At 38.8% G+C, this 19,738-nt stretch overlaps 1 protein-coding gene across 18 annotated transcripts in view; it reads right to left on the bottom strand.

The window, feature by feature from the left end:
* The window catches only part of Pak3 (p21 (RAC1) activated kinase 3), a 279,431-nt gene that overhangs the window by 108,076 nt on the left and 151,617 nt on the right, over positions 1 to 19,738 (bottom strand). For 2 of the 18 annotated variants that reach the window (XM_017318420.2, XM_030251251.1), the window contains exon 3: positions 18,678 to 18,708. The exons of 14 other annotated variants lie outside the window; for them this stretch is intronic. The gene's annotated coding sequence lies outside the window, so the exon portion shown is untranslated. Of the gene's footprint in view, positions 1 to 4,516; positions 4,985 to 11,569; positions 11,630 to 16,827; positions 17,120 to 18,677; positions 18,709 to 19,738 lie in introns of those variants that run through there. 2 more of the 18 variants (NM_001195049.1, XM_030251250.1) reach the window with 2 other exon arrangements.

The following is a 19,738-nucleotide window of genomic DNA, read 5'->3' as shown; positions in this document are numbered from 1 at the left end:
TTAAAAAAAAAACCTAAGTGTGAAAGTTACTGGGCAGGACCTGAGTATTTAAGTAGAAATACCAAGAGACAGATTTCTGGAAGGTTGTGTCCTACATAGATAAAGAGCTACCATGCTGCAGATGATACATATTTTCTGATGGTGTATTATTCAACTCGATATGACAGAAGTCAAAGAGACAATCATACCCTCTTTAGAATAAACCTGATCTTGCACAACCAGGCAAGACAACAAGGGTTCTAGGGCAACTACGTAACTTAACATACTGTGCTCCTTTGTTCTTCATTGATAGGTGAGGCTTCCACACCTAGTTACACATCCCTAATTATACTTTCTAAAAAGGCAGCATGTTTATGTGCTCCTCCTTTTCTGGCTACCTGATGGCCTTGATGCTATAATACAAAGTATGTTTTAGTTTGAAGATTTGAGGATTACTTGAGATAGAAAATTGAACCTAAAGGCTTCTGTTTTGTACTAACAACCTACAACTCAAATTTTCAAAAATACATATACAATGAATAGATGATAGATAGATAGATAGATAGATAGATAGATAGATAGATAGATAGATAGATACATATGTACATACATACATACATACATACATACATACATACATATATAGACACACAGAACCATATTCATGGTATGATATCCCAGGAACTTTGCAGAGAACTGAGCTTATATCGAAGGCTTTTTACTTCTCAACAAACTGCAATTGTTTTGGCTTCATTTGTCTCATCAGGAGGTCATCTGAAGGCTTGGGATCAACCTTTACAGAGATGAAGCTGAGACTAAAGAATGCACGTCCAATTCTCCAATGGGAGATGACCTAAATGACCTAAATACTCTCTGTTTGAGTAGATGGTACAGATTTTATTCTGTTTAAATTATCTTAATACTATTTTAGTTCTTTGTCAAGGTTTCTGAAGTACAAACAAAAATTACCTTCTTGACATGGTTAACCCACCTTTAAAGCAAGTGGTTCAATATATGCTTTTGAAAACAGTGGAGAAAGGGAATGTATTCACAAGGAAGCCTTGGTGTTAAAGTATTTTTTCCCCAAGTGGGAAGTATCTTGTACTCTTCCAGAAATGTTGAAAGAGAGAATCCTATTATGTTATGTTTGTAAAGAATACCAATTTACTGTGTCAGGTCCTCTTCCGAGACAACTTTCTACAGAGCACTATTAATGGATCACTGCCTCAATCTGCATATGATGTCATTATTTCCAAGATCTTAAAAGAGACTATTTTGTTTGGGATGGCTGTAGGTTCCATTTCAAGTATAATACAAAAGCACTATTATTCTCTAGGAGCCCAATCAAAAAACTGCTGTTTTTCACTTCTGCAACAGAAACTTTTGAGTGGCACTTTAGATCTAGCCAGAGGACATGTGTTTCCCTTTCAAATACTGGCCCTTAGCATTGTGAAAAAATAGTTAACACTAGTGTACAAGCAGCCTCAATTTATATCTTTTTGTAACCTGATTATAAAGCTACTATATTTCTTCACAAAGAATTCTAATGGGTTTTGTGGATGCTATGTATTTTTGAGCCATCCCTTGGGAGTTAGTGTTGACATATTTTCTGTAATTTCAATTGAAATGAATCTACTATTTTTTAAAAAGTATTTTAATTTCACTATGACCAAGGATACTAAACAGTCTATTTTAAAATCACTATGATATGCTATGCCTATTTTTCATGTCTTTCTCTCTCTCTTCTCAGTCTATCTACAAGTGTGAGAGCATGTATGCATGGTCACTGTATGAATACCCACAGTCCCTTACTGACTTGCATCTTAAAACTAGCTGTTATGGTACAGGGAAACTATAGATGCAATGATTAGAAATGTTCAACTCAACAATATGAACTAATTAGTACCCCCAAGAACTCGTGTCTCTAGCTGCATATGTAGCAGAAGATGGCCTAGTCAGCCATCATTGGGAAGAGAGGCCCCTTGGTATTGAAAACTTTATATGCCCCAGTACAGAGGAAAGCCAGGGCCAAGAACTGGGAGTGGGTGGGTAGGGGAGCAGGGTGGGGGGAGGGTATAGGGGACTTTTGGGATAGCATTTGAAATGTAAATGAAGAAAATATCTAAGAAAAAAAGAAAAAAAAGAAATGTTCAACTACTGTTGCTACTCTCTCACTTTGCCAACATGCATTCTCATGCTATGCACTACCAGACTAAATTCTCAGGAGGTTAAAAAAGAAAGTCAGCAATCTACATGTTTCTAAAAGTTAATGGGAAAGAAAACTAATCAACTATAGACTATCGAAATGGTCAAAACCCATACTACAATATATATGTTGAATAGGATGCAGCCAAAATGTCAACTATACCCATTTATTACAGGTACTATATGCCATGTATATGAATGATGAGAAGTCAGAAACTCTGGTTTTACCACCACTTACCAGACCATTTATTAAGCCATAAGCAAATGAAATAAGTATTTTAAACAAGTACCACGAGAGCCATACATAGAAATAAGCATTTGTGTACTTTTAAATTTTATGTAATTATTTATTTGCATACTTTTTGCAATAAAACAAGCATGTTGTCTGCCTTTCAACAAAAAGCTGAGCCTAGCAAATGTACAGCCATAATAAAAAGAACCTCACACACACACACACAGCACAAAACCAGCAGCAACATAAGCCTATTAACTGACATTGGTGATCTCACCAACATTAATATCCTTTGTATATGAAACTAGGCAATACAACATAAGGCCAGGATGGAAATGTCCTAGAGCCTAAAGGAAATGTCCAGGGTAAACTGTAATGTGTCTGGCACATAGATATAGAATACACTAGACTAGACCAGACTAGACTAGTCTAGACTAGACTAGACAGGAACAAACTGGAATGGAATGGAATAGAATGTTCAAGGAACTGTAATGACATAACAATCATTCAACACAAGGACACATGAAAAAGATGGATTTTAGGATTGCAGAAGCATAGTATGCTTGTAACAGAGTTCTGTTAAAAGATGAGTGTGTTACAGAAATTCTTTGGAGGAGAAATTGTGGAGGTTCTGCATAAAAAGAATTAGTGCTGTACATGAAGGAGTAAAACTTAATGACAGCCTTTAGACGTCAAAGTATTGAATAAGCATAGATTTAAAGTCATTATACATCTCAGAGAATTATATCAATACAAAATCAATTTTTAGTATATAAAGATGAAATTGCTATCTTAACTGGAATGATGTATAGACTGAATTATACGTTGGTGGAAGGAAAGAGGATTCAAGAATTATATTTGTTGGCTTTTTTCCTACATTCCCCTATATCCTAAACACACATTTTCAAGGTGGCTATATAAGTGTTAGGCATAGACATCAGTGGGAAACAAGCTGTGTCTTGGTAATTAGCCTAGGCTAATTCCACTCTATTTTGCATGCATTATTTGAAGATGAACTTGCCTAGTTCAAACATTCATGAATGACAACATGAAAAAATCTAGTAGATAATTTGTAAATTGTTTCATTCCTCCCAACCACCAAAGAAAGAACAAAAAGGGGGAAAGAGACAGAGACACAGAAAGTAAAGAAAAGGAAAACTTATGCAGCCTTTCATAAGACTACAATATATATGAAAAAAGTATTACACACGACTTTCCACTTCTCTAATAACTGTTATCTGAACATTTCTAGACATGTTTCAGACATTAATTCCTACAATATGTTATGTCAGTGAAGGTATTTTATGAAAAAGATAACGAGCTGCATCTGAGTCTCTAAGATATTCTACATCCACACTGCTACTCTCAGACTAGGTGAACAAGGGAGAAGTCATCCATTAACCACAGGCAGCTGTGTGGACCCAACTTAGGAGTTCTGTCATCTTGTCTCAAACTGCAAGGAGCCATAAGGGTAACATTATAAGTACATACTATCATACTGGCTGGTACAGTTTATTGTTCCCAACAAGCATTGCATTTAAGACAATCAAATGGAATACTATATAGTCTAGGCATTAGTTTCAGCTCTGAATGTTACATAAGCCTACATTGCTACTTAGACCAAGTCTGAGCTAAGAAAGACATGCTTGCAAATACACAAATACTAGCAGTACTTTAACTGCAAAGCAAATAGGCACCATTTCAAAGGCAGCCAGCATCTGGTTAACAACATCTCTCTCTCTCTCTCTCTCTCTCTATATATATATATATATATATATATATATATATATATATAGTAATTTCTAAAAATAACTTCCATGTTCTACTCTGGTTCGTGTCTCACATCAACACAGCAAAGAAGTCAGTACCATCTCTTTATCCTCCATGAAGAGTATAGGTTAAGTAGCAAAGTCACCAAGTCTAGGATACTATAAACTCCTCAACTCTTGTCATTTCCCTCTCAACAAGACACTACAACACAATATATATCCAAGTAAACAGAAAGATGCACATGTTTTTCATATACACATTTTTAACCTCTTGAAACTAACAGAATAAGTGTAGCTTTTTCGTATCAACTCACTTCAGGCTGGTACTTACTGAGTTCATTTGCTTTTCCCATCCAAAGACCCAAGGCTATTCGTTTATTGATAGAACTCCAAAAGTTTTTGTTGACCAATTGTACCAGTTCTTAGACGGCCTTGTTTTGGAGCTTGCCTCTTCTGGGAGCACTCACAAAGAGAACTCTGCTATCGGAGACAGGGGTGTGCTGTTTCAGAGAGCCTCGCCAGGGAGATACCATTACAGTGGATAATGGAGGGAAGCCATTTGTAATATCATTTGATCAGGAGGAGCTGACCTACTTGTTAGGCAGGAGGTTTGCAAAAGCAGCTGGACAAGCAAGGGAGGCGCTAGCTCTTTCTACAGCCCTCTAGTTTCAATCTTAGATTATGCAAGAGATAGCTCACTGATGACACACATACAAGCGCACTCACACAGAAAACAGTCATGTTCTCTGTCATTCACACACGCAAATGAGGTCAGCTGTGTAGTAGTCCTGTCCTCTGCTAACATTCTTATGAGAGGCTTCCATTGTATCCAGCAGGAGCCTGGCATTGAGTCCAAGAAATCAGCAGATTATAGTTACAGATTTCAATGTCAGGCTGTTAAAAAAAAAAAAAAAAAAAAAAAAGGAAGTCAATAGGTAGAGGCCCAGCATCTGGACCTCATATTCTACGTGTATTACAAGGGACAAATAGTTCTCTTTCAAATGACTTCTTAAGGCTCTAAATATATGAGGCACAATACTTTTTATTATTTATTGTATATGTTGTGTGAGCTAATGCCAAGAAATTGCTAATGACTGTCTGATGTGTATTTATATTTATAGACTAATGCATCATTAAAGGCTTCAGTTTTTTGTTGCCAGTACTAGCATACCTAAGATAGAATAAGACACCTAAAGTACAAGGGCAGAGATGTTTTTAAGCATGGAAGACCAGAAATAATTAACACTAAAAGTTACCTCAAAGGAATAGGTGGGGAAAATAAAAGGAAAGCAGAATCCAGTAATAAAACATTTCCGGGTTCTGAAATAGAAAATGTAATATCCTTGGAAACATTCGGATGGAACAAATTAAATGCAGACTAATAGCCCTAGGGAGCAGGGTGTGGTGAGCCAAAGTCTTGGGTCTCCAGCATTCTAGCTGCTCCCTCTTACTATGCATAGATTTTAATTATCCACCGCAGTGAAATATCAACACATTTCCTTAAATGTAAGCTCAGAATTTCAATTGCTGCATTTCCTAGGGCTTTTTGCATTGGCACTGAGATGCCTGAATGCTGCTCTGCAACCTGTGACTCATAGCTCATTAGCTTAGAGCCTTGTTGTGTCACCTACTTTCCCTGCACCCACAATGATGCTCTGTAAGGTAAATGCCCATGCATGTCAGAAGAAGGCAACTGAGACCTAGTCTTCTTCCTAAACCAAGAACTTACATCAACTTGGCACAGTTTATATTTCAGCCAAAAGTGATTTCCTATCAGATCTGGCAGTTAAGCAGCTTGAGCTAACAAAATCTAGCAACTTTACTCTAGTTTTGCCTTTTAATCAAAGTTTCAATATCCACAATTTTAAAAGGCTGAGCATGGGTTTCAAAATCTTATTTGAAAGAAATCAAGAAATGTGGAATAGTATTTATTGTTTTTTGTTTGCTTTTTTATTTATTTATTTTCTTTTAAAAAGGTTGCGGCTGGAAAGATGGTTCAGTAGTTAAGCATACTTGTTCTTGTAGAGGACTGCAGTTCAGTGCCCAGTACTTACATGGTGTTTCACAACCAGCCATAAGTCCAGTTCAAGGAGATCAGTCAGGAAAACACAAATATGGATAAAATAAATCTAAACTGAGAAATTAAGAAAAAAGTTTTCCTAAAATACTGGAGGAAGAATGGAAGTTGACAAAAGCCATCTATCCCTCTTCAAAAATAGTCAAATATAAACATCTACTTGGTCACAGACCTGGTTAAAAATTCCCCATCATTGTTATCTTCTACCACCCCCACCACCAACTACCACCACCAATGACAAGTGTTTTACTTTGAAAAAAAATAGAACTGAACAAGCTTGGCATAGTGGTGCACTCATGTAAATCCAGCATTTGAAAATCAGGATTAACAAGAGTTCGAGACCAGTCAACAAACATTACATGAGACCCTGTCTCAAAAATACAAATCTAACACAAATAAAGAAAACCACGGATTTAAAAAGAGATCTTAAAGCTGGGCGTGGTGGCGCACACTTTTAATCCCAGCATTTGAGAGGCAGAGGCAGGCAGATTTCTGAGTTTGAGGCCAGCCTGGTATACAAAGTGAGTACCAGGACAGCCAGGGTACACAGAGAAACCCTGTCTTGAAAAACCAAACACCAAAAACCAAAACCAAAACCAACCAACCAACCAACCAACCAAACAAACAAACAAACAAACAGGATCATAAACCACACAAAGTAATTGTCTAGAAACAAAAAGTCAAATCTGAACAGTAACTTTACAATTGGTAATGTTGGGCTCTCTATAGCCTTCTCATGACGTACAAATTGTCAGATCAAATGACCTCTTTAATCTGCTTGTTTCTTGTCACCCTATTACTTGGTTACAGAAGCCACTGTCTTCTTACTGAAAATATGACTTGTGATTGGTTCCTGTAAGAGCAGATCCTAACTGTGGCACACAGTCAGTTTTGCTTCACCGGTGTTCACATATATATGAAGAGGAGACTGCTGTGTACTTTTAAAATGGCCCCACCAAGCCCCCCCTACAAACTGAGGTCAACAGGCCATAACACTCATCTTTTTTTATTAGATATTTTCTTCATTCACATTTCAAATGCTATCCTGAAAGTCCCCTATACCATCCCCCTGCCTTGCTCCCCAACCCACCCACTCCTGCTTCCTGGCCCTGTACTGGGGCATATAATCTTCACAAGACCAAGGGCCTCTCCTCCCAATAATGACTGACTAGGCCATCTTCTGCTACATATGCAACTACAAACATGAGGTCTGGGGGTACTGGTTAGTTTATATTTTTGTTCCTCCTATAAGGTTGCAGACCCCTTCAACTCCTTGGGTACTTTCTCTAGCTCCTCCATTGGGGGCCCAGTGTTCCATCCAATAGATGATTGTGAGCATCCACTTCTGTATTTGCCAGGCACTGGCATAGCCTTACAAGAGATAGCTGTATCAGGTTCCTGTCAGCAAAATTTTGCTGACATATGCAATATTGTCTGGGTTTTGTGGCTGCCAGAAGTCCCTCAATAGAGGAATGGATACAGAAAATGTGGTACATTTACACAATGGAGTACTACTCAGCAATTAAAAACAATGAATTTATGAAATTCCTAGGCAAATGGATGGATCTGGAGGATATCATCCTGAGTGAGGTAACCCAATCACAAAAGAACTCACATGATATGTACTCACTGATGAGTGGATATTAGCCCAGAAACTTAGAATACTCAAGATACAATTTGCAAAACACATGAAACTCAAGAAGAAGGAAGACCAAAGTGTGGATACTTTGTTCATCCTTAGAATGGGGAACAAAATACTCATGGAGGGAGTTACAGAGACAAAATGTGGAGCTGAGACGGAAGGAAGGACCATAACACTCATCTTAAAGGAAAAAACAAATGGTTTTTGCTGAGCAAAACTGCAGATGAAACAGAAGCAGAGTTTGGTGCAAAGAAAGTGAGTTAGGCCTAAGGATGAACCAGTAAGGAGTTTCCAAATTCGTCCTCAGGAATATCTACTATGGCTTCAAATGTATCATAACAAATATACTATGGACAAGGAGAAGGAATCTGGTTTCTCATAATAAATAAAATATACACAGATATGTGAAATGATGTTCATCTTAGAATATCCCAGCTCCTTTGAAAGTGATGCTAGCAACTTCTCTATGGTGTATCTGTCAAAGTATTATCAAACATCCATTAGCTAGGCTGAAGATCTTGAGCAGATCACCTACAAATGCCTATACCTTTTTATTCATAGCTTAATAAGGATCTTAAGTTGTAAGGATATATATAGGGGAACAAAAGAATCTTAAACCATTGCCTTTAAGAGGAAACCACATCAGTTAGTGCTTTATCTTTGTTAACCTGATGTTGAATTCATTTCAAGAAAACTTGGGACAAAACCAGACTTTTCTTCAAAACCCTTTGAGGAAAAGAATATTATGACTTTACTAATAAAAGCCCCTAAGCACCCCATCTGTTTACACTCTCATTTATTTAACAAACCTTTATCAGTTCTGTATTTCACAGGTATCATGCTAGGTGATATGCATAAATAAATAAGTACATAGCTCTAAGTAAGGTTAGAATGCTCAGTCAGTGGCTATATTTATCTTTAAACACATACCAAATGTATAGACAATGATGTAACTTTCAAAAAATAATGGCATATAATTATTAGATGTTATTCTTAAAACCACAGCTCACATTTACACCTCCATCCATGCCACCAACCTTCCGATGTCTATAGTATGGCATCGGATATAGGGAGAATACAGAGATGGGCCATGACCAGTTCTTGTCTTCATGGAAGTTAGACAGTAGGTATACAATGAATATTGTGATTGCAATCCAGATAGACAAAAGATGCTTCAGAAGGAAGAAAGAACCAGAAATGATAATGTTCTCAAAGTAGTCAAGAGAATGAATAGGGTCTGACTAGTGTGTAAGAGCTGAGCAGATTTTGAAAAATAGGAATCAACATGTTGTCAAAAGATTCAATAACATATTCTAACAAATGAGTAGTCTCAGCACATTAGCTTATTTTTTCTCTGCTTTGGGTACTTGTTTCTACTGAGCTGAATGATATTGGTGGTGCATGAGAAAGAAGAGATGTCAAAACTGTGTAAAAAGCAGTATTTGAAAGTCTAGCCAGGCAGTGGTGGCACACGCCTTTAATCCCAGCACGTGGGAGGCAGAGGCAGGAAGATTTCTGAGTTCGAGGCCAGCCTGGTCTACAGAGTGACTTCCAGAACAGCCAGGGCTATACAGAGAAATCCTGTCTCAAAAAAAAAAAAAAAGAAAGAAAGAAAGAAAGAAAGAAAAAAAGAAAGTCTAAGAGCTAGGACTCTGTTTCTGGAAAACAGCTACAAAAAAAAGAAAGCTGTAGGGTCTTACACAAAACATTTTAGTACTGGATACATATATAAATGAACAGAGCAGACATCTGGGAAAATGTTAGTAACACGTAATTCTTGTTCTTTTGTTTTATCTTTAAAGACTCAATGGTGTCATTTTATGTGGCTTTCATTGGGAGATAGCTGTTCAGTTAGTAGATCATTTTATAACTCTAAAAGAATTCTCTCTGTGGAGAGAAAACAGATTGATTGCGGTTCTTAGTTCTGGATTATTCTACAATGCTTAGGAAATCATTAAATATTCACAAATCTATTAATTCATTGAGCATTTCCACCACGTCTGTTCTATGCCAAGCTACACAGAGGATACTTGAGAAGGACAGAAGAAAATGGCTAACTAATACTGTCTAGATGAACAAGGAACACCACTGCCCCCTTGAAGATCCTTGAAAGGACAGTCATGACTGTTGAGTTCAAGGATGAAAACAGGTTGTTACTGAAGGAAGGGACTGAGGAAAGAAGATTCACAGAGGAAGTCTACTTAAATTAAATTGGGGAGAATAACCAAATCATAGGAAAGGCAAGCTTCAGGCACAAAGAACTATATGTGTTAATGCCCAGAGGTGATAAGAGAACGAAGGGGAAACAAAGTATGTAGAGACAAATTAAGAAAGGTCTTTTATGCTTTTCTATTTGGTTTGGCCTCTTTCTGCCTGCACAAAAACATTTCAAGTAGTGGAATGGCACAATTAAGTTGTATTTTAGAACTAATACCCAGGTGCCAATGTGGTGATTCCCAATTGAAGATAAGACTGTTTAAAACTTTTTTTCAGGTAATAAAAAAACAGAATAATGCAGTATGATCAAGGGATAGGAAACACAGGTAATACAGAAAAAGGAAGGCAGGAGACAAGAGATTTCAGGAGAGATGGCAACTATTTTGGAAACTAAACTGAATTTGGTATGAGGCTAACACATGTGATCATACTAGTGTTCCTCTGCATAGCAGCCACTGAGCTATCAGAAATAAATGTACTCTTAAGAATAAGAAATTATCCTCACATTTTAGGCTCGTAGAATATCTCTTTTAATGAGTTTTTAAAAATGCATCTAAAATTGTATACAGACTCTTCTGAGAAAGACAATAATTCTAGAAAGACAAAACACAAGCATCTCAAATGCACAACTATAGAAGACCCAAAACAGTGACACACTGGAAAGCTCAGTAGAAGTGAATCTAGAAGTGTCTATGTGGAAGCAAGACAAATGTTTAAATGTTTAAACATCTTGCTCTTGAAATCACAAGTAAGAAAAAGTAGAGATAACATTTGAACAATTACCCCAATGGAAGCATAGTTATGACACATTGGTTTGGCTTGTGGAATTATTCCAAGAACAACTGGACATATGCGCTCAAGATTTTATCTTGGAGGCCATCAGTATGAAGAAACTACCCAGAAAGAGCATAGAGCAATAGAAACGAGAAGACCTCTGGGGAACACCAATGTTGCAGATCTGTAACAGGGAGAGGAGCCTGGGATCATAGAGAAAGGTCAGAGAGGTGAATTGTATGAGGTCAAAGAAATTAAGATGAGAATGCTTCAAGCGGAATCTATTGATCATGATGCAAAGTTACAGATAGGTCAGAAATGTTCCTTTTTATACCCTAGACTTTCTGCAAAGTCAACCTAGTTTGCTTTCTTGTTATTTTCACATTAGAAACAAAATGTCCAACTGCTTCTACAAGTCTCTGGATACACTTAGATATATTTTGAGAATTCTAACACCCTGCAGTCTGTTGTTATTGGAACAACATGGAAGACACAACAGATTACACATCAAGAAGCATTCTTCTTGGCTGTGGCTGTTACCACTGTGGCTATTAATACTCTATCCTGTTCTGAAGAACACTATAATGATGTCACATTGGTTTCAGTCTTGTATTATGCTGGGCATTGTGTAATATACACAGTCGGTTTCAGATAATAGATAAACCATTGCTCACCTTTAGATCTATTTTCCATGGGAAGGAATAATTTCTGTTCAAGTAGTTCCCATTTGGTAACTGTAGCACCATAAAAAATTTCAAGTGAAAACACAAATATTCATTCTAGCCTAGATCCCCTTAGTCTACACTATTGGTAGTGCTCTATACATTGCTTGGTTCCTCTGTAGCTACATCTTTATATGAAAGATGGGACCCCTCATCAGAAACATGTAAGGATACAGGATTCTACATGTAGACAGTGATTCAAAATAATCGAAGATGTCCTACTAATAAGGTGTTTTATCATTACTGCTGCATAATTCAAAGCTATAAATACAATTACCATTATTCATGGAGATCTTGTCATATCCTAGGTACTCTGCTTAAAAGTTACTCATATATAAGTTTATATAACTTGTATTTATGAAGTTTTAGTAATATTTCTATCTGAAAGATGAAGAAATCATTGACATTCAGAAACATTAAGTCACTTGTCCAAAGCCATATATCTAGTAAACTCAAGATGAAGACTTGACAACTCCTAATCTGTGACTCTGAAACCTAATTCTGATTTTTAATTTTGTGTTCTCTCTTGCACACACTGGGGGATCAGCTCAGGGATTCATAAATACTAGGCAAGCACCCTACCACCAAGCTATGTCTCAGGTCCCTGTGTTCTTTTTTTTCTTTTTCTTTTTTTGGTTTTTTGAGACAGGGTTTCTCTGTGTAGCCCTGGCTGTCCTGGAACTCACTTTGTAGACCAGGCTGGCCTCGAACTCAGAAATCTGCTTGCCTCTGCCTCCTGAGTGCTGGGATTAAAGGTGTGTGCCACCACGGCTAGCACACTTTTTCCCCCTGTGTTCATATATATATATATATCACTCTTTGCTTGCTCGTGAATGTCTTTACAGTTTCAAAGAAAGTGAACTGTGCTTCCACTGTGGTATTTGAGACAAAACCTTGGAGAAGAGCAAATGCTCTATCTACAAAAGAGGCATTCAGTATTAGAGGGGGCAGAAGTTTCTTCCACATTCTCTCCTCCCTTACTTTCATTCATAGCAAATGAAGAAGGTGCCGCCATTGAAGGCTCGATTTCTAGGAAGCACTTATAGCATTATAGCACATGCACATGGACAAGAAACTGATGAGGTGGCAAGCCACACATTCCCTGGTGGAGCAGGGATTGAGGAAACTAAAGGGTAGTCATGTTTTTCAATTGTGCCCTTGAGTAGGCATAACACTGACAGCTGGCTTTTGGCTAAGCTAAAATAAAAGGTTCAAAATGAGTCAAGTAAGTTGAGTGAACCTCAGGCTTTGGCTGCAACGGCTTTTGCTCCACACCATTTCTCTGCTGTCTGGGAGTTCTCGCCCTTTGATGGCTCCTTTCAAAGGCAATGGAAAGATAATAATAGAATCTATCACTTGTATGTTTACTATTGGCAGACACTGAACTGTTTTCTTAAAGTATCTATCACATTTCATCCTCATAAAAAAGCCATTTTACGGATAAAGACACTATTAGGAGGGCTTAGTACTCAAACTAGGTTACACTTTTAGAAAGTGGCTAAACAAGGATACAAATGCTGGTCTTACTGACTCCTATGTTTATCCTCCTAATGGCTTTTTCATTAAAAAAAATGAGAATCTCCAAAGGTATAAAATAACACAAGTTCTGGAGATTCAATATTATTACTAAGCAACTGTTGTTAAATTGATGCAAATCCAGGCTTAAAACTTCAGTTCTTCCCATACACTGTACCAATTGCCTATGGTGAGTTTTAGGTATCACCAATGAACTATCAAATGTAAAATTGCCAGGCTGTTTCTCAAATGCTGTCTTCAAAAGGAGGTGGCAACTTAATCTTGATTAAGTACAATGATCTCATTAAGGCCTGTAGCTCTTTCTCTACCTTATGCCCAGTGACAGAGAACTCGATTACACAATTGTCTGGAAAGATGGCACAGCCCAGTGTTGAGCAAGATGTCTATGAGAAAGTTTATGTTGGCAAGTGGTTTCCTTAAATCACTTCTGGGTCTTTAAGTCTTTTACAAACTGAAGACCACTAGATGACCCAATAAAGATACCCCTGATTCCAAGCTTCAAGATTGTTACCTTTTATGACTGTTTCATGAACAAATGAAAAAAAGTAATTCAAAGGCACAGATATTTTAATCTTTCTCTGGCTCTGACTCTATGTGGAGCCTATAGAATTCTAAGATGAGGAAGAGGGAGAGACTAGAACTGTACTGACAACATGCCCCTGCCTAGCTTTTCCTTTTAGCTCCTTAATTGGGTCACAGAAGTAGTTCTTCTAGGCTTAGCCTTCTGCCATTAGGAATTTTTAAAAAGTACTATGATGGGACTTACTCTGTCCAAGACATTTTCAACTTAATGGTGGAGTCAGGGGGTTGCCTGATGCTCCTGAGTGAAGATATACCACATAGATATTACTTCACATCCACTTGTGCTCCGCACCATACCAAGTGGTGGTACAGACATTATTTGACACTCACTTGTGCCCAGAAAGACTCCAGTGGAGGAAGCCATGCACAAATGAGATTACTGTGGGCTTTTCTCGTGTTTGTAAATCTCTAGATCCAAGTTCATGTTCCTCTGGCTCATTTCTGGGCCTGTGTTTCTTTCGACTCTCTTAGAAGATCTGCAATCTGTCTCGAGTATAAGGAACTTCCATCAGCTTGTCTTTACCTACGCCTACAGAGAAACCTCCTCTGGGGACTCGTTAGTAACAGCTGTTGAAATTTCAGCGGGGTCTACATATGTGTGGGCCGACTCACAGTAGAAACGTATGTTATCATTCAACTATCTCATTAACCTTTTCTTTCCCTTTCTTCCTCTCTTTAATGAAGCAGAGATGGATGCTATTAAAATGTATTTTTAGCATACACTTTAAGCACAGGGGTTAATTGAAAGAGGATTACACAGGGTACCCATACATCTAAGTGTGGGTACAGGTTTCTCAAAGAGAGAATTGCCTTCTATTCCTCTGTAGAATGAAGTGTTCCAGGTTAACAGAGTATTAATATATGTGGGTAGATGTGCCGTGCCTAAGTGAAGCAGATCTGCCCTTTCCATGTGTATAACCAACAACAGTTTTATATCATAAACATAAAACATAAACATAAATGTGCTATTATTCATGGCCCAGCATTAAGGAAATAGATCTTTCCCTTACCGTCTTCTGAGGAAAATAGATAACAAGTTACGGCATGATTTTCTACAAATAATCACACCACGCAAAGCTCACCACTCTCACCACTGTTGTGTGGGATTGGTTAATGTTCTCTTAGCCTATACACCACTGAGAAAGTGTGTAACTACGAAAATGTCAATTTGTGAATGCACATAAGATGTTCAGAACAATATGTCTGAAGTTGAATGTGCGGGTGGGTTGCTATCAGTACTTGTGAGTCAATGTGGATAGATGGGGGTTACTGTGCCTCTAGTGGAGAGGGAGTGCTGTTCAGTGCCAGTGTGGAGACATATATTATCAATGTACCCATAGAAGAAGCTAAGAGTGTGGAGAACTTTACTGGAGAGTATGGGACTGCTCAGGCATATAGGTCAAAATGAGTAAGTGTATCTACCAAAGAGTTTTAGTGCGAATGTGGTAGGGTGAAAAATGAATGAGTGTAAATATCAATAACTGACATGTATGGTGTTAGCGACTACTTGTGTCAGTACATGTATGTATCTGTATGAACTGACTAGTGCAATATAAATTACCCGTGCATTGTGGAACATACCAGTAAAATGCATACTAGTAACTATGAGCACTGTACATGTCATTATATGTACCCTCATATGATATATGTAACAGTGTGAGGGTACACCCATATGAGAATAGGAGAGTGGAAATGTGTGCAAGGACTAGTATGTGGTAAGTATAAGAGTGTTTGTGTGAAAACATGTAATGGCATGAATAGGTATTGTTATGTAAGAGTATACAGGAGAGTTATGTGTTCAAAAGAATGAGTGGAAATGTGTAATTTGTAATGTGTAGTTCTGAAAGTGAGAGTGCATATTTTAAAATGCATGCGTGCAAATACATGGCTATGCATTAAGTGTGTCTGTATTTATAATTTTGTATGAGTAATGAAGGAGAATATGTACATGCCAATATGCATCTCTTTGTACATATCTGTACATAGGTGATGGTGTAAAAGGAGAAATGATGACACCAGGTGAACATGACTGTATTTATAGAAAAAAATGTAATGTATAGCTATATTTCAGGTTGTGTGTCTGAAGGCATAGTATTGAACGGGGTGATTATATACCAGGGTGAAAAGGAAGTTCTTGAGTGTAATATGGGCAAAATGTCTGCCTCCATGTCTAAGTGTGAGTCTCTGGAAATATGATGTGCATATCAGTGAAAGCAGACCTGTCAGTGGGATAGAGCAGGAGAGTGTAATAGTTCAAAAGTATACAAAAGGTTGAGTGGGTGATACTGTCTATATTGCTATGCTCTTTATATACAAATAGGGTGAGGGTGTGTGTATACCTCTGTGTACCGCAGTTGTGTGTGACTGTGAGGAAAAAATGACCATATCAGTGCAAACATGCTAGATAATATAAAACTGTTGTATTGTATATGGCTATGACTATGAAAAGAAGTTTGAGTTGGGCAAGGGGAAAGGCAGGGTATATCTGGGCACAAAGTGTTTGATTTATATAAGTGTGTTAGTAAGGGTATATATTATCATATTACTTACCTGTATAATGTGAGTAGATATAAAAATGTGTGAACATATCGAGGAATATAAAACCATGAGTAGGTGGGAACATTCAAGTGGGGTAAGGTGTATGTGTTGTATCATAATAAAAATGTGAATTTTTGAATACATCTATTCAGCTGTGTGTAATAGGCTTGTAAATATGCTTATATATGAGAGAGAGGTAAGAATGATAAGTGAGGGGGAACCTGGGAAGGGACATGACTCAGTAAGTACTGAATAATATTGAAGGCTAGGAACCTCTCCAGAAAATGTCTTTCCTCCCCAGATAGACATGTTGTTCTAGTTCTAGACTTGCCGAGCTCCTCCCAACCTCTATAATGGAGATGACAAACAATGCTTATAAATTCAGAATAAGAAGCATGAACTAGTTGAGAAAAAAAAAAAAAGAACTCCTTTGCAAAGTGCCTAGCTCAGTGTTGGCAACAGTAGATAGTAAATAAAACTTCTTATTGTAGCTGGCATAGAAATCGCAGAAGAGATGCTCAGACACGCTTATTATTATTACCAGTTCTAGTTACCTTCTGTCAGTCAAAGTCTATAGAGGATCCTGGACCTCTATAGGTTTCTAGAAAGGTGAATTTCTAGAAAGTCGAATGCATCCATATCTTCAATTCCATGGCTGAAACTCTGGTGCTTTCCTTTCATGAGAGTGCATCACACAAACTCGTGCTGCTGGGATATAGTTCTACCATCTTCTAGGCCCAGGTTGTTCTCAGAGTCAAAGAGAAATGGCTTACATAGTCTTGGCTTGTTTGTCTTCTTGAAATTCTTTGGGGGTGGGAATGTTGACTTGGGCAACAGGATAGATACCTAAGCAGCCGACAAAGACACAGAGAGACTCAGGAACATCAAATCCTAACTAGCCATCTAAGCTGCAGGGTATAGTATAGAAGAGCAGGTGAAGAAGGCAACAGAGGAAGCTACTGTGATGGCCTGTGGGGCAGACAGAGAGAAGGGCAGATGACAGGCATGCACAGAGAAAGAGAGACAGGCCCCATGTGTAAAGCTGCTTATACGGGACAGTAAAGACCTGTAAGACTAAAGACATGCCCTTGGTAATCTAGTTTCTCTGTTCAGAGAAATACTCCAAGAACTCCTCAAGGAATGATGTATGATGAGAGGAAAGCAATGCATGCTACAGATAATGCCTGCTACAGACAATGCATGCTAGAGAGCTAGGGGAGGGCATCTGCCTTTGCTGCCTGGTTAGGTGGGAAGGGAGAAGGAGGGTTGCGCCAAATTTTAGTCCCAGAAGCAAGGAAGAGTGGGTTGGGTACATTTGACTAGGAAGACCAAATTAAGATTATGGGGCAGTTGGAACTACAGGATCTGATTGGAGGATGGGGCAGGATCTGATTGAAGGATTTCTGACATGTGGCTGAAATGCCACTCAGATGTCCAGAAAGGAGAAAAAGAAAATGACAGTTTGATGGGGAGCATTTTCAGGTGCTTGACATTTGCAAAGGACTTGCCAATGACTGTTATGTTGTTTCTCCTCCTCACCGCAAAATGTAGGTTAAGGCTGTCATTCGGATATTAGGGCTGGAGGAACCAAGAGACAAAGGATAGCTATAATAGACTGAACACCCCAGAAAGAAGGGTCATACTGTGAGGCCTAATGTGGGGTCTGAGTTCAGATAAGTACGCAAGCTTTATTGGATCTCAAATACCCCAATCTCCATGCCCTGAAATTCATTGCTCACCTCACATAGCCACCATTGCAGGATCTCAGCAGAGGTGAATGCGGCCTGTGAGACTGGGCTGGGCTGCCTTGAGCTCTGACTGACCCGGTGCTGTGCACACCAGTTACCACATGATGCAAAGACTCAGCTGCCCTTTCTTGGAGGAGCCTACTGAGAAAAGCATTGTGGGAAATACTAAACCCTTTCTACAGCTGCCACTACTCCCTCATCTTACCGTCATATGTGCTAGGTTCCTGCGTGCGTACACACACACACACACACACACACACACACAGAGAGAGAGAGAGAGAGAGAGAGAGAGAGAGAGAGGCAGACAGATAGAGAAACAGAGACAGAGAGAGAGACAGAGAGACAGAGAAACAGAGACAGAGAGAGGGAGGGAGAGAGAGGGTATTTCAGATAATCATTTAAGAAGACAAGTGAGTCAGAAAGGTAAGATATATAAAAACATATTGCCCCGTAAGATTTTGGAAAGAGTATTGAGCTGGGAATTAGGAGTTGAGAGTACAGATTAATAGCCTCACTATTCTGGGCCTATTTCTTATCAACTATAGAAGATCTGCTTCTCTTGTAATTTTGGACACATATTAGGCAGGGCTAAGTTAAATAAGATGCATGTGAAAAATGTCCACAACTTTCAGAATTAAGGGTAAAATTGCACTTACCAGACAGAGATGGCGCAGTCCAGTGCATAAGCTGTCAATAGAGGTAAATAGACTGAGACTGTCTAGCAACCTGCCACTACTATACAGTTTTTCACCCCTCAATTCTGAGTCCCCACCTCCATTCCAACCCCTTCAGCCACCAACCTCTTCCTTTCAGGAGGTATCTGGAGAAAGAGTCTCTCTGGCAAGGACGCGCCAAGTTTCCTACTGCCTCACAGCTGTGAAGGTTCTAAACCTCTGACCGTAATTGCAACTTTTGGCCTATCTTCAAAGAAATGTTTTCCACAGCTTGTGACAAATTTTGTCAAATACAAATGATTTGTGGTTATTTGGGGTATGATGTACCTTGTTCGCCTCACAGAGGTTTCTGTGTCTAATTGTGATGGAAATGGGCTCTCTCTCTCTCTCTCTCTCTCTCTCTCTCTCTCTCTCTCTCTCTCTCTTTCTCTGCTCTTCCCCTATCTCATTGTGGAGCTGGAATCTAGAACCATCTGAGGCAGTCACTCTTACCATGAAGCTAAACCTTCTGCCAGAGACAGGCTCTTTTTAACCCCTCTAGTTTCTGCTTTTTCCACCATCACTTGATCCTCCTCCCCTCCCCGGGGGGGGGGGGATGACCTTCCCCTTTGTAGACCTCTGAGCTCTACAACCCCTACCTAATCCCTAACATTCCCACCCATACACAAGCAACCATAGTTACCCTGCAAGGAGAGCAGCACATGCCTGCTAATTCAAACAGAGCATGTCCCAGGCTAGCACCCAGCTATTAGGGGACAAGAAAATATAGAGTTCTAACCAAAATAGCTAAAGAGAAAGGAAAATTGAAGTCTCGGGGAGCCAAGGAAAGCCCCATGATCTCCAACTACATCTCTTATGATAAAAGAACAATGCCAGACCCTGGGTCTAGATCACAACTGCCCCTAGCATCTGTAGCATTCCTGTGTATTTTCCCATAGGCTTCCTTATTAGCTTTCCAAATACCTCCCACTGCGTCACTGAGCAATGAGTCACCTCCTCTTTCTCTGCATGAGCTCACGTTCTTTGCAGGAAGGTGAGGTGAC

This window comes from Mus musculus, chromosome X, assembly GCF_000001635.26.
Source record: "Mus musculus strain C57BL/6J chromosome X, GRCm38.p6 C57BL/6J".
NCBI classification, from domain to species: Eukaryota; Metazoa; Chordata; class Mammalia; order Rodentia; family Muridae; genus Mus; species Mus musculus.
This window is presented reverse-complemented; position numbering and strand designations above follow the sequence as displayed.